We start from the raw sequence: 14216 nt of genomic DNA on the forward strand, positions 1-14216 counted from the left end.
GTTCTGAAGAGAACGGCCTTGAGTATCAAATTAGGACCCCTCCCGGGTCTAATCTGTCCCTTGGGCCAGAAGTTTCCCTCCTCTGATCTATTGGAAGATATATCAACTTATGCTACCTAGTCCAGAATGAATACACAACAGATCATTTGGATATGTGTGTTACACCACCCTCAATTAATTATTATAAAGGAAAGGCCTTTGCCGCTGCCTCTTGGAATACATGATTAAATGTTCATAAAAATACTTCAGTGCTATATAAAACAAACCTAACTTATTTCCTGATGACTCATTTAGTTTGCTCCAGTAGCCTGACAAGTTCGACATAAATTGTTCTGATCCCTCAGGCTGAAATAATTTTCTTGGATTTTTTAATGTTTTCATCGTATATTAATGCTACTAGAGCTATTGGTTTTATTAACACAATGAAAACATAAATAGACAGTTGTGGCAGTTTTAAATAGCCAAGACTCTCTGATGGATAGGGGCTCAGAGTGCCTTGGATGGATTTGTCAGAACAATATAATTTTAATTCCAAGGGGCTAAAAAGAAAAGAAAAAGCCACCTTTGCGACGAACTTTGTGTAATGTGAATCACTATGAAGTTACCTTATACTGAGTCAAGCAACTGGTCCACTTAGCTCAATACTGTGTATCATGGCTGACAGATGCTCTGAAGGGTTTCAGACATGCTCTAGTTGAAGAAGACAAAACTAGAAGGTGGGGCAAAACTGGAACAAAGTCAAGGGGACTTCCTGATAGGTGCCAGGAAACTGCTTCTCTCTCCCTCTCTTTTGCCCTTGCTGCCTCTTTAACTGCCAGGGTGGCAGAACTCTTTGATGCCAGTGGCTGACAGCCACCCTTTTCTTCCCAGAGTGCCCCAGGTGTTGTATTGCTCCAAAGAATTGGTGGGAACAGTCAGGCCATTGGCCTAATCTGTCCCATCAGTCCTCCTCATTTGGCCCTCCAGGCTGTTTTAGGCAAGCCATGGAGGTGGGAAATGACCATTTCTCACATTAGAACACAACATAATTCTGGGACATTTGGGGAAACAAAAAAGATAAGTTCACCCCTTCAAAAAATCTTCCCCAGTCATCAAAATGCCCACCTCTTGGCATATAGTAACAGGGAAGCCAACAGCTGACATCTTAGCTTTGCTCTAATTTTAATCTTTGCTTCAAAACTAGTAAGAGTCTGTGTTATTGCTGCTCACAGGCATCTGGGAAGGAAACTAATTCCACCCCCTCCCCCCGAGAAAGTAGAGGAAAAACTAAAACTAAAATAAAATACCTATTCCATATTTAAGATGCATATTACTCAAGATTTCCCAAACCATTTGAACTACCATCTGAACTGCTGATGTCTTCTTTCAGATGAGAATGTGATCAGTTAAATAATGAAACTGTGTACCGGAAAAACTGCAAAGATCAAAACAATGTTACAACAATTCTTAGAAGTGCAGCAAAGGACAGCTAAATTTATTCCGAGTGGACTAAGTCACAATAAAATATTAACTGATTAGCCTCTGGCACAGAAGAAAAAATTAAGATCAAATGGAAATCTCATTGATGTAAACTAAATCCTAAAAGAGAAGGGTGAAAAAAATAACATCAGCCATGTCTGACTAGAAAACAAGAGGCTATTTATGTCTTGAAATGAAGTAGCCTACACAATAAATTGCAGGTTTGCTTATTTTCAGACTGATTCACTGTTTGGGAAGAAGGGGCTTGGACAAGGTGCTCTTATTGGGTCTTCTCTGGAGTGAGTCTATAGCCATTCCAGTTGCTACCGCCTACTTGCTTATCTTGAAAGCAAACAGGCTGGTGAACAAGAGAAGAGGTGGTAGAAAGGAACAGAAGTGCAGAAGTCATTATCTCTGTGAAAGGAAGAAAACAGGGAAACAAGTGCTCGGCAGCCAGAGCTGGCTAGAAGATGGACAGGTGAAAATGGTGAAAAGTATCTAAACTTACTTGTTCATTGAAATGACAAACTCCCCCCCCCCAAAAAAAAATGTTAAATTAAGTTTATGCAAATTTGTTGAATAAGGGACATGGGTGGTGCTGGGGTCTAAACCACAGAGCCGAGGGTTTACCGATCAGAAGGTTGGTGGTTTGAATCCCCGTGATGGAGTGAGCTCCCGTTGCTCGGTACCAGCTCCTGCCCACCTAGCAGTTCGAAAGCCTGTCAAAGTGCAAGTAGATAAATAGCTCCGGCGGGAAAGTAAACGGCGTTTCCATGCGCTGCTCTGGTTCGCCAGAAGCGGCTTAGTCATGCTGGCCCCGGAAGCTGTATGCCTGCTCCCTTGGCCAATAAAGCGAGATGAGTGCCGCAACCCCAGAGTTGGTCATGACTGGACCTAAAGGGGTCCCTTTATCTTTAAGCAAAACATGTACTTGCCACACACCTAAAATGTCAACTTTTGAGCTTCAGTGTCAGGAAACAGGTAAAATCCATGTTGCCAGGTATTAATGCAACATTTGCCAAAGTGGCTGAAATAGCAACAGTTAAGGCTATCAGCTGTTAAAACAAAAAAACAAACCATGGTTGTTGCTTTAAAAAGCAAAATCACCAAATACCTAGAAAACCTAGGCTTTCAAATCACATTATTTCATTGCTATTTATTTCTGGTGTGTTGCTAATGCTTAGCTTAGCAATAAAGATTGAATCCCGTACAGTTATAATATTCTATAAAACATCTTAAGGAAGAAGCAAAGGGCCTGTACCTTATCCTTAACTGGATCATACAACTTTTCAAGCTTTTCAGATGAGAGTTCTTAAACCGTTAGAAATCATCTTTCAAGGACAACCATTCTCCTGTTTGATTTTTTTGTCTGTGTGTAATATCTTGAGTAAACTCAATGTAACATGATACAACATTATCAGTAGTAAGACAGATAGGGCAAATCTTAAGAAGTAACTGACTCAGCTTTCCAATGAAAACATGTCAGAGGAACTGATATTTGTTTCCTTGAAAAATCGAAACCGCACAGCACTTTCAAATATATGGTTGCAATGCTGTCACTGTACACAATAAACTGGGTGGACTACTCCATCCCATGGAAATATATCATTTTAGGATTTTGAAGTTATTTTTGCAAGGTTGAAATGTAGAAGCACTCCTGAATTCCATAATTTGGGGTGGGAGGGGAGGTGTTGTGTGTTTTCAAAGATAGCTACTTACTGGGTATACTGCCTGAACCAATGTAAGGAAGCAATTTATGGAAGCATATATATTTGTACCTGTGAAATGTACTGAAAAATGAAGGGGGAAATTCTTCGAGAGAGTGAGCACAGCAAAAATTGATTCTCACACTACTTTCTTTCAAATAAGTTGAAAAATGTGCAGATCTGTAGACTGACAGCTGTTTAATTTCAAGGCACGCTTGAGCAAAACCTTCCAGAAGCTGATCCAGGCAATTGTGTCCATGACCATATTCACATTAACAGATGTGTATTTAATTGACTAGGTAGAAACTACTTAATAATGATATTTTCAAAGTGAGGTTTAAATTGTCTTTTGAACCTCTCTTGCATCATTGATTTGAATGTACAATGTTAATACAGAAGAGAAAGCAAGGAAGTGGACTATTACAATGAAAATTAGCACTATGGCCAATTGATGTAAGTTTTAGGAATGCTGCAAGAAACTTTGGGTTTGCTTTTACAGGCTACTCTGTTCAACACTCTGTGGATACACTGAACAGTCTCGATAAACTCCCGCCATAGTGTCTATTCTGCTACCTCCTTCCCTTGCAGAGGAATCTGCCACTAACCTGTGGTGACAGGGAAGGCCATGAAGACTCCCTATTTGATAATCCATCCCTGTAAGGAAGACCTGGGACCACAAGCCCAAACCTCTCCCAGCATAAATTGTGATGAATACAATTATTTTTCATTATGGAACTTTGAGTCTCCATTCCCAATGGGAATGACCCTGCCATTGTCATGCCTAATAATAATAATAATAATAATAATAATAATAATAATAATTTATTATTTATACCCCGCCCATCTGGCTGAGTTTCCCCAGTCACTCTGGGCGGCTTCCAATCGAATGTTAAAAATAATACAGCATTAAATATTAAAAACTTCTCTAAACAGGGCTGCCTTCAGATGTCTTTTAAAGATAAGATAGCTGCTTATTTCCTTCACAGGGCGGGCGCCACTACTGAGAAGGCCCTCTGTCTGGTTCCCTGTAACCTCACTTCTTGCAATGAGGGAACCGCCAGAAGGCCCTTGGCGCTGGATCTCAGTGTCCGGCCTGAATGATGGGGGTGGAGATGCTCCTTCAGGTATGCAGGACCGAGGCCGTTTAGGGCTTTAAAGGTCAGCAACAACACTTTGAATTGTGCTTGGAAATGTACTGGGAACAATACAGATCTCTCAATACCGGTGTCATGTGGTCCCGGCAGCCGCCCCCAGTCACCAGTCTAGCTGCCACATTCTGGATTAGTTGCAGTTTCTGGGTCACCTTCAAAGGTAGACCAACGTAGAGCGCATTGCAGTAGTTCAAGCGGTAGATGAACACTTCCTTCCCTGGTCAAGTGTGTCGCAGCCACTTACCCATCAACTGCCCCAAATTGTGTAGGACATCCCAGAATTACAAAAGCCAACCTGGTTTCTGATTGGATCCCGGGATGTGCTGTTCTGGCTCCCACAATAGTGCCGCCTCAAAAGACACCCATTTTGGGTGGCTGTGCTCTCTTGTGAGTCACCTAGTTTCCGTGGGAGCACAGCACCAAAAGACATGAATCCTGATTTTCCTCTACAGCATGTTGGAGAGTGTTGTTACTGCCTGTGGAATCTATAGCTCTGTGCCACAGAGATTGACCTTACAGGTCACGCCTATCTGAGATTATAATTAAGGATCAACAAATCCTTTGGAACAAGCATGGGTTACAGCACAGGGTACTACAGGGTAGGAAAAACAGAGGAATTCAGCAGGGTATGTTGTGCAAGTGGATGTACTTTTCTGGTTGTGCAACACATCTCTGGATCCAATGGATGTGTCACTCCCAGGAATGCTGATTAGGGATGTAAGAAAACATTGCTTCCCATTCCATCCTATATTTGTTTCATGCAGCGTGGTTTCCTTTCCACAGCAGTTCATCCTCCACCAAAAGCTTTATTTGTCTCAATGTGCACAGTGGCAAAATTATGTAAGTTACATAATTATGTAGGTTACATAATTTACATAATTAATGCCAATCATATGCACTGGATTTTTCTGACATCCAGTGAAGCAGTGAACACCAGCAATTTCTGCTCCCATTTTTACCAGTATTCTCCAAAATCCCGACTGCTGGTACTAATTTTATTACCTGATACCAATAAAACCCTGTTTGGGAAGATTCACTACTGATTTTATGAGTAGTTTATTGGCTTAAAATTTGTGATTCTGTGTTGAAATTTTCAAGTGTGAAATTTAACTTAAGCTATATGGAAGTATTTCTCTTTTAAAAATTGCTAACAAGGCTTCTTGTTTTTAAATAAAATGCAACAAGAAGGAGAAAAGTTATTAGTAACACGTTGGTAGGATCCCGTCCACAACCGGAGGTACCACTGTAATGTGTTTGTTAATACTAAAGGTGTCATGACTCTAACACTGGACGGAGGCGGGGGAATCAATAGGGGTTTCAAATATAACATCCCCAGCCCAGCAAACTATGGTTTGTTGAAGCAGGAGAAAGAAGAGGGAAGCACCACAGCCAGTGGAATAACAAAAACAGAGGCTAGTCACACAAACAGTGCCAGAAATAAGGAATAAGGAATGTTAATAAACATGTCAATTGCCCAATAAAGTGCAGATGAAATCTTCCTTGGGGGCACAAGAATATTATTTTGTTGGAAAACCTGCTGAAGTACAACCGACAGCTTGGCTTGCTGCTGGAATCTAACCTCAGAAGCACTGCTAACGTAAAATCATGTGCTTTTTCTGATTCTGTTTCACAAGCAAGCATGACTGTTTTAGTTCCATTGGGAGTTCCTTCTGTCCCCTTTCCCTTTCCATCATCATCATCATCTCATTCTGCTCTATCTGTAGGTCTTCTGCAACCCATAGGAACCACAGAAGGTAGTGTAAACCTGCTCACATTTAATCAAGAAAACATCAGAAAATATCCAGATATTCTGTGCATGGGATTGTACTTCAGCTGCAACAGAGAAAGCTACTATTTGCATCATTTCAGCTAAAGCCAATCTACAGGACCAGGTTGTTAGATACAGTGCAGAAACAGGCAGGCATACAAACTTCTTTTGTTCCGGTTGAACAAGCACAAGATTAAAACATTTTCTCAAACTGCTTGAAGCTTTGTCTAAGTACTGCTTTCCACACAGGCAGGTCACCTTATAAATTACATTGGCACTTTTAGAGCACTGCTGAAACCTGGTGTTAAATTGGCACCCAGTGATGGAGCTCCTAAAACATTTTTCTGTTAAAGTGACAAAAACAGAACTCCCATTATATATCATGGCATTGATCAAACAAACTGCCAGTATTAAGAACACTCTTCCTGACTTTAAGATGTTAAAAGTTCAACAGAGCTATGTTGACTCCTGACGAAGTAAACCCATGTAACAAAATCCTGGGATGAATTTTAAACAAGGGGTACTGGCACCTAGCTACTATCTGCTTTTGAAAAGAGTGACAACACTGATCATTGTTACAGATACAAGTTTACTTTGGTGTTAATATTTGAAGGTCACTCATTTAGTATCACTAAGTATATAGATATAATAGGAATTCACTTGCCCACGCAACTGCATTATGTGACCCATGAGAGCGGCAAAATAACCAGACTGTACAATGGTGATGGGATAAAATCAGGCCAAATCTTTACTGACAGCAGCAGGCGTGGGAAGTATTGGAATGGCATTGGGTCCCAAAATCAGTTCAGCACTCCACAAGCCCCATGTTGATGGAATGGGTCCGCTGGGTTTGGATCGCTCCAAACCTGAATGGCAGGAGTTGGCCAGTGTCGAACCGTGCTGTGGTGCAAGTCAAGCAAGCAAGGTTTCACTGGGGGACCAGGGTAGACCAGGGTACAGATTCCAACCAGGCAGATACCAAACCCATGCTTGGGTTTATCAATCCTCCCCTCAGGCCCCTTATGGCGGCCCCCTATACTATGTTGATCCTGCCATTTCCACCCTCATACAATGTTCTTCCACCTAACAAAGGAAAACCATAATTTTACTGAGAGAAAGGCGGGAAAAACCCCCCAACCAAGTGCCAATCAGGTTGAGAGAGAAAATGTTCTTTCCGGCCCTGTCACCCAGCGACCCAAAATTGCTCAGTGAAGACTCTAACCTGATAAGCTCTCAAAGCAAAATGGCTGTGAGCTCCAAGGAAAGCAGCCTTATATAGGCTTTCCCCTACTCTTTGCAGCAAAGGCTCATGGGACAGCTTTTCCCCATGAGTCCATCACACAGAGAAGATAACTGGGCAAAACCTTGGTCCATTGTGTTTTCCTATTTCTCCTACCATCCACCATCAGTTTAGGAAGGGGCCAAACCTGTCACTAACTCCATATTCCTCTGAAGCAAATAATGGCCCCTAGAGAGATAGAAATAAACACTCCTTCCCCTCCCTGAAATGTTCATTGCAATTGTGCTTAATTCAACCTGCTTTGGTGTGCCATGCATTGGCGGAAGAAGGAGTGTGGGGGGAGCGCACCGCCCCCAGCAGTGTGATCCCGGCAGGGTGCCATCGCGGCTGCCCCTTGCCCCCACAATGCGTGCCTGCCCCGCCCCCCCTGCTTTCCGCCCCCCGTGCCGGAGCATGAAGCTCCACCACTGGTGCCATGTGTGTCTGCATGCAGGTGTGCATGCATGTGCACAAGTACACAAATGAATGAACACACACACATAGGGAAGCCCTGGATATCCATTGTGGATAGCTCACTCAGTACAGTGTGAGACTCTTAATCTCTGGGTCCTGGGTTCAAGCCCTAAGTTGGGCAAAAGATTCCTACATTGTAGAGGGTTGGACTAAATTACGCTTTGTGTCCTCAACTGCAACACTATGTCCCCTATAGGAATGAATGGCAACTATTCTCTTGTGTGGGAGAAAGCCAAATATCATCATCATCAATCTTTATTACAGTCCAGAGACCCAACAAATCATTACAAGGCAATACACAATTCATACAGCCTACCTCCAGGTTAAACAAGCATTTTGTGCAGAATATAGGGATTATTTGTTCTTGCAACCACCGATAAAAACTTATGTATTTGGGGCACCATTAAGTTAGGGGCCAAGCCTTCTGCTTCCTCTCACAGTTAATACATTTAATTTGTCCCTTAAGAAATTCAGAAAATTCATAAATACTCCAACCAGGGCTTGCTCTGGCTCTTTGGCCACCTCAGGGTGCAATGAAATGTTGGGAGTGTGGGATGAACTGGTGGAAATGGTCTCTAGATAAACTATAACCATTACTTGCCAATTTGGTGGGTAAAACATCTAGCGCAGATCAGCTATGAAGGATAGAGGAGTTGTTTCAAATGATAGTCAGCTGCTATTAAAAGCAAGAGAATCTAACCGCCACCCGACCCTCATCCTTTAGTAAAGCTTTGACTTAAGTTTAGTGTAACAGCAGGAAGTAACTTACGACATAGACCCGCATCTTACCAGTAGAGTAAGGCTCTCAAGTGTGCAATATTAAGCAGAACTTATAAATACGCATTCAAGTGGTCTAGACGTAATAAATTGCCCTCTAAAATGTAATTTAGGCAAATAAGAAAAGTTCCTGTGCAAATTCCCAGCAACTGAGCACACTTGTCAGTTGTGCCTATAGGATTTCCAGATTGCCCTCCGGCAGCCTTCTTAACAACAAACAAAACATTCCTTTCTCTAACATGTGACATTTTTCTTCCAAAAATGTACAAAACAGATTTTACGTGTAACTAAAAAGCTCGTTTTAAAATATAAGCTAGGGCTACAATGCATAATCGTCGCTTTCTTTTATATATATATATATATAAATAATAAATAATTCATATGCATTGCTTAAAACCATAACAATCCCAATATAAAACAGAGGGATAGACACAATGCAGCAAATAGCATGAAAAACAAAGTTTAAATAAATAAACGAAGCATAAATAAAAACAAACTAATTAAAACCTGGTAGCTGACCCTTCAAATGTCATAATTAGTTCTACCAGTCATTTAACTAGATTTAAATTTCCATCATACTGGTTTCTAGCTGTAGTTTTGTAGGTAACTGCTGTCCATAATTAAATATACAAAAATAAAATTGAGGAAATAGAGACAATCAATTCTGTGATATTTCACATTTGCAATGTAAGCCTTGGCTTGTGCCCCAGTATACTGGGGCTCCCACTTATGGAGTATTATGTTCTGGGCCTCTAAACGAATAAAGTGGGGAGCACCCTGTAAAAATCGCGTAAAGTGGGAGCACCCTGTAACTGCCCCTTAAACACCCTCTCTGCCGCTCTCTCTTCAATCCATGCAAAAAATACTGTATCCAAAAATATGTAAGTGTGGGGATGCCTGTATTAATATCCTTACAGGAAACCTATTTTCTGACCTATTGACCAGTGGTAGAAACTTAGATTGTATGGTATCTTTGCTAATATCAAGAAATGTAGAAGGCATTAATTGCAACCAAGCAAGAGTGAGTTCCTTCATCAAACAAAGTGTACTAATTTTAAATAAGCAATCCCCTGGGTCTGGTTTATATTTATACCGGAGGTATAAAGAGATGCAAAAGTTTTCCTGCATAAGCACATCATTTCTACATGATTTAAAATCTTTCTTGGCTAAAGCAATATCCCCTTGGGGGAAAAAATAATTGTGTAGGTTATCAAATTTCTGAAACAAATATGTCATATTTTGATACCAGGATTTATCCATCAACGGACTAAATGTTCATTGTTCCTGATAGCATAATTTTGCCAAGCAAAGCTCTGGCATTCTTTTACATTTTAGAGAATAATTAAATATCTGCTGAGAAATCTTCATGGACCAAATAAACGATCCTGTCTCCAGCCACAAACACTGGATTGGGTATAGCGGGTGAGGTGTGTGTGAGTTTTTACCATTAATTTAGTATTCTATTTTGGATGCCATCAACTAAAGCTTTAATGGAGGATAAGAAGAACTGTTCCTTTGTTCATCTCAATCACTACAGGCAATCACAAGAAGCAGCAAAAGCCCAATAGAAGCTATTCAGTTTAGTTCAAAAGGAATCAGTGGTAGAGGTAGCAATTGTAACTCATATTTATCATAGCATCATAGAACTGTAGAGTTAGAAGGGACCCCGAAAGTCATCTAGTACAAGCCCTTGCAATGCAGAAATCTCAACAAGATCATACATGACAGGTGGCCATCTAACCTCTAATTACAAAGCTTCAAGGAAGGAGAGTCTTCTATCGATTACATCTGGGTCTAATCTGAAGCAACAGGAAAAGGAGGGGAAGGATTTGCATTTCCCAGTACAAGAACAAAGTGTGTATCTTCTCTTGGAGGAAAATTCATGTTGTCCCATGGCATGGTCTGAAGGCACTACCTTGCTGAAGCTAAGCTGCTCAATGGTCTGCTGCTCAATGCTTGGATGGGTGATGGCTTTGGATTCCTTGATGAAACACAGTGGGATATGATGATGATCATTTCCCTCTTTGCCTGTGACGCGCTAGCACAAGTGTGACTAAAATTTGAGCCTCCTCTTCCCATTTACTTTTAATATTTGAAGCAGCCTTCAGAGCAGCTGAGATTAAAAAGAACACTGTCATCCCTTTCTCTATGCCTATATTAAAGTTTTGGAAATACAGCGGTACCTCGGGTTAAGAATTTAATTCGTTCTGGAGGTCTGTTCTTAACCTGAGGTACCACTTCAGCTAATGGGGCCTCCCGCTGTCACCGCACAATTTCTGTTCTCATCCTGAAGCAAAGTTCTTAACCCGAGCTACTATTTCTGAGTTAGCGGAGTCTGTAACCTGAAGCGTCTGTAACCCGAGATACCACTATATGCAGATTCACTCAGTTTAAGCCCCAGAATATTAATCAACAGGGTTTGTTTGGCTTTTTTTTTTAAAACAGTTTGACAATAGACAGGGACAAGGAACAAACTGGACACAAGAAGGACCAGCCATACTGGCTGCTCATGTCCCAGTGCATCTGCCTCATTCCTATCGAAGTGGTCAGGTGAGATTGGGCTATAGTATTTAACACTGATATATCCATATGGACTTGGAGGGAAGGAAACTGAGCTCCCTTTACCTCCCTTTGACTTATGCTGTGACTTACCATGTTTCTGCCAACTTGGCTCAGTTATGAGAAATCAGTCGGCCTGAAAACAAATGTGGTTCACCATTTGAGCAATGAGTAAGACAGAGGGGTGGAAAGATTTGTCTCAAGTCACCCATATAGAAGTTTTCTTGAAAAACCCTAAGCACCCTTCTATTTTAAGAAGTGGACAGATGTGTACATAACCTGTGACTGCCACATTACATCCCATTTGGCTCTCAGTAAGTGCAAGGATTAGGAATATAAATAAAAACACATTCGTTTAACTCTTTGTGCAAAATGTAACATATACTCTCTGACGTTAAATAAACAAAAAGATTCAAGTTTCTGAAACATTTCCTCACCAAGACTCTGGAGTCATGATGTTGGGTTGAGCTTCACTGCAATATGGCATTCTGTAGTTTGTCCGCCATTGTTGCAAACCTGTGGATAAAAAAACCATTTTTTTAAAAAAAAAATATGGTAGCAAAATGGTGATATGTTATAAATGCATGCAGTAGCAAACACAGAAGAGTCTTAATGATAATTTATTTGATCGTATATAAATTTTGTGGCACTTGCCAACTGTAATAAAAAGAGGGCCTCCTTCTAATCCAAGTCTACATACTGAAGACTGGCGCAAAAGCAACAACACTTCTTTCTTATGGTTGAGTTATTTAATATCTTTATTTCACTTTACTGTTACAATATGCTGCTTTTATCCACAACATATGTATATGTGTGTCCAGTATTTAAAGTAATTACAATAAAATTTTGACAGGAGCCTTTCTGGATTTTTTATTCAAGTAAGACACTGAACCAAGAAGCTGTAGGAACAGTATTTTATTCTAGTTCTTTAAAAAATATATATAATAAAAAAGATCACCAAGATAAATGTGAAGCAGCTAAGTATTCCTCAGTGACTACCCAAAAGTGGATTTCTTTCCCTCCCCAAGCTATTTATAAAACTATAGTAATATTTAATATTTAATGTTAATATTTACATGAATATTGTATAAAACCCTGTAAAGTCCAGATTCTTGCACTTGTAAAATAGGAATACTTGATATATGCCCTAAACATCCTTGGTATTGTTCAAATGTCATTCATATTTTGTCCATTAGGGTCCACGCAAATTAGCCAGTATATAGCCCAATTGCACATACTGTCTTATTGAGTGGGTGGCAACAAGCCCTTACGTGCTTGCCTCTCAAGGAAGAGCTCTATTCTGACTTTCTTCACCAATATAAAAGGACCTGCTTCATTGTGATGTTGCCATAATCCATAAACACAAGGAGCTCATATTTATCACAAATAATTCATTTCCCCCAGAAGTAAATCAAGATTCTGCGCATGTGCTCAATATTTAGCAGACCCAAACACCAGGTCACAGTATCTAAAATATTATTTGCTTGAAAACATTTTTGTTAGTTTTACAGACAATAATTTCAGCAATATAAGTATCTAAAGTCAAATGTCCCCACAATAAAAGAGAAATGTGCTTATGTGTATCTGCGGTTCAGACCACGTAGCAAGGTCTGCTGCAGAATCTGCTAATCAGCTGTGAAATGTGCCAAATACACTTTCCTTTTTGTGTGGTAAGAGCACTTGTGCTTCTAAGGAGCTCTCCTTAAAATTCAGTACCATCAGCTATTGAATAAATTTATCCAATGAAGACCCAAGCAGCTCACAAATACTAAGGTTATATCTGCAATGAGTGTTTATTTTCAGAATGAAACCACTTCCTCAAGAAGTGCTTTTTAGGGGCAAAAATATATGCTCAGTCTCCACAATCCTATAAGAAAATGTTGCATTTATCCAGCCTTAATGGCAGTTAAATATATTAATACCTGATGAAGAATATTGAAAAAAGAGAAGGAAATGGTTCTGTAAGCATACTACTAAAATGTACCACTTTCCACATGCTCTGAAAAAAAATATGGAAAATAGGATATAATTAATTACTAAGAATGAAATTATAACATAACAACATAACATAACCCTAAGGACCTGCATCTCTGAAATCAGTTCATTGTGGAATTAACATAGATTCCACACATGATAATTTAATTTAGTGATGTATTAACAAGCAGTGTTCTTTCCAGTGCTCAAGATTCATTCTATTATGCTGATTCACAAATGAAGATCAACATATGTCCTTGGCAACTTAAAATGAAAGTTTATTACCTACAGGTTCAGCCCATGACATTTGTTCTTATTGACTCAGAATGGGCAATTACTGAGCAATATCCTCTTGAAAAACCTCTCTGTGAATCACCCCATTAGCTACTCCTGTCTGTCTGTCTGTCTATATCACTAGCGAAACTGTGATTCATAAACTCCATGTCCCCACCACATTACCGGGGGGGGGGGGGGCTCAATCTGCTTGTAATGTTCTTCCCACATGCAGGCTGGGTGGCAATACAACTTGGCTGTCTGGTGTCCAGATCTTTGCTCTATGCTGGGTCAAATCCTGTCATAGCTGTCAACTTACAGATTTGAAAATAAGGGACCAGCAGCCAAAATAAGGGACCTGCAGCCTCACCTGTTCCAGGCACTCCAGTCTTCCTGTCCTCCTGCAGTCTGGTCAAACTCATGCTGGGTAGCTTCAAGAACACTGTCCAACCAACTTTGTAACCAGAGGTTCAACTGAATAGAATCTGAATCATATGCACCACAAGGCCTATGCAGCCTCAACTTAAGATGGCTCCCTGGCCTGGCTTTGCACTGCAAAGTTTGCAGCAGCATGTGCAACAAAATGGCGTCCAGCATTCAAAAATCTCAGCTTGTATTAACTAGCCACACACAAGGCATGCAAGCTCCACCCCCCAGTCGTTCTTAGACTTCTTATTGGGTGAGCAACACAGCCAAGCAACACAGTTGGAGCCTCCCTCGTCCCTGGCTGGCAGGGAGGGAGGGAGAGGAGCTGCTTCCTTTGAAATTTAAGGGACATCATTTAAGGGACATTTAAG

At 40.6% G+C, this 14216-nt stretch overlaps 1 protein-coding gene across 14 annotated transcripts in view; it reads right to left on the reverse strand.

Annotated features, from left to right (window-relative positions):
- The window catches only part of PCDH15 (protocadherin related 15), a 648544-nt gene that overhangs the window by 467065 nt on the left and 167263 nt on the right, over positions 1–14216 (reverse strand). For all 14 annotated transcript variants that reach the window (XM_081004527.1, XM_081004539.1, XM_081004528.1 and 11 more), the window contains one exon: positions 11610–11688. The gene's annotated coding sequence lies outside the window, so the exon portion shown is untranslated. The remainder of the gene's footprint in view (positions 1–11609; positions 11689–14216) is intronic.

This window comes from Podarcis pityusensis (genome assembly GCF_964106645.2).
Source record: "Podarcis pityusensis genome assembly, chromosome: 5".
NCBI lineage: Eukaryota > Metazoa > Chordata > Lepidosauria > Squamata > Lacertidae > Podarcis > Podarcis pityusensis.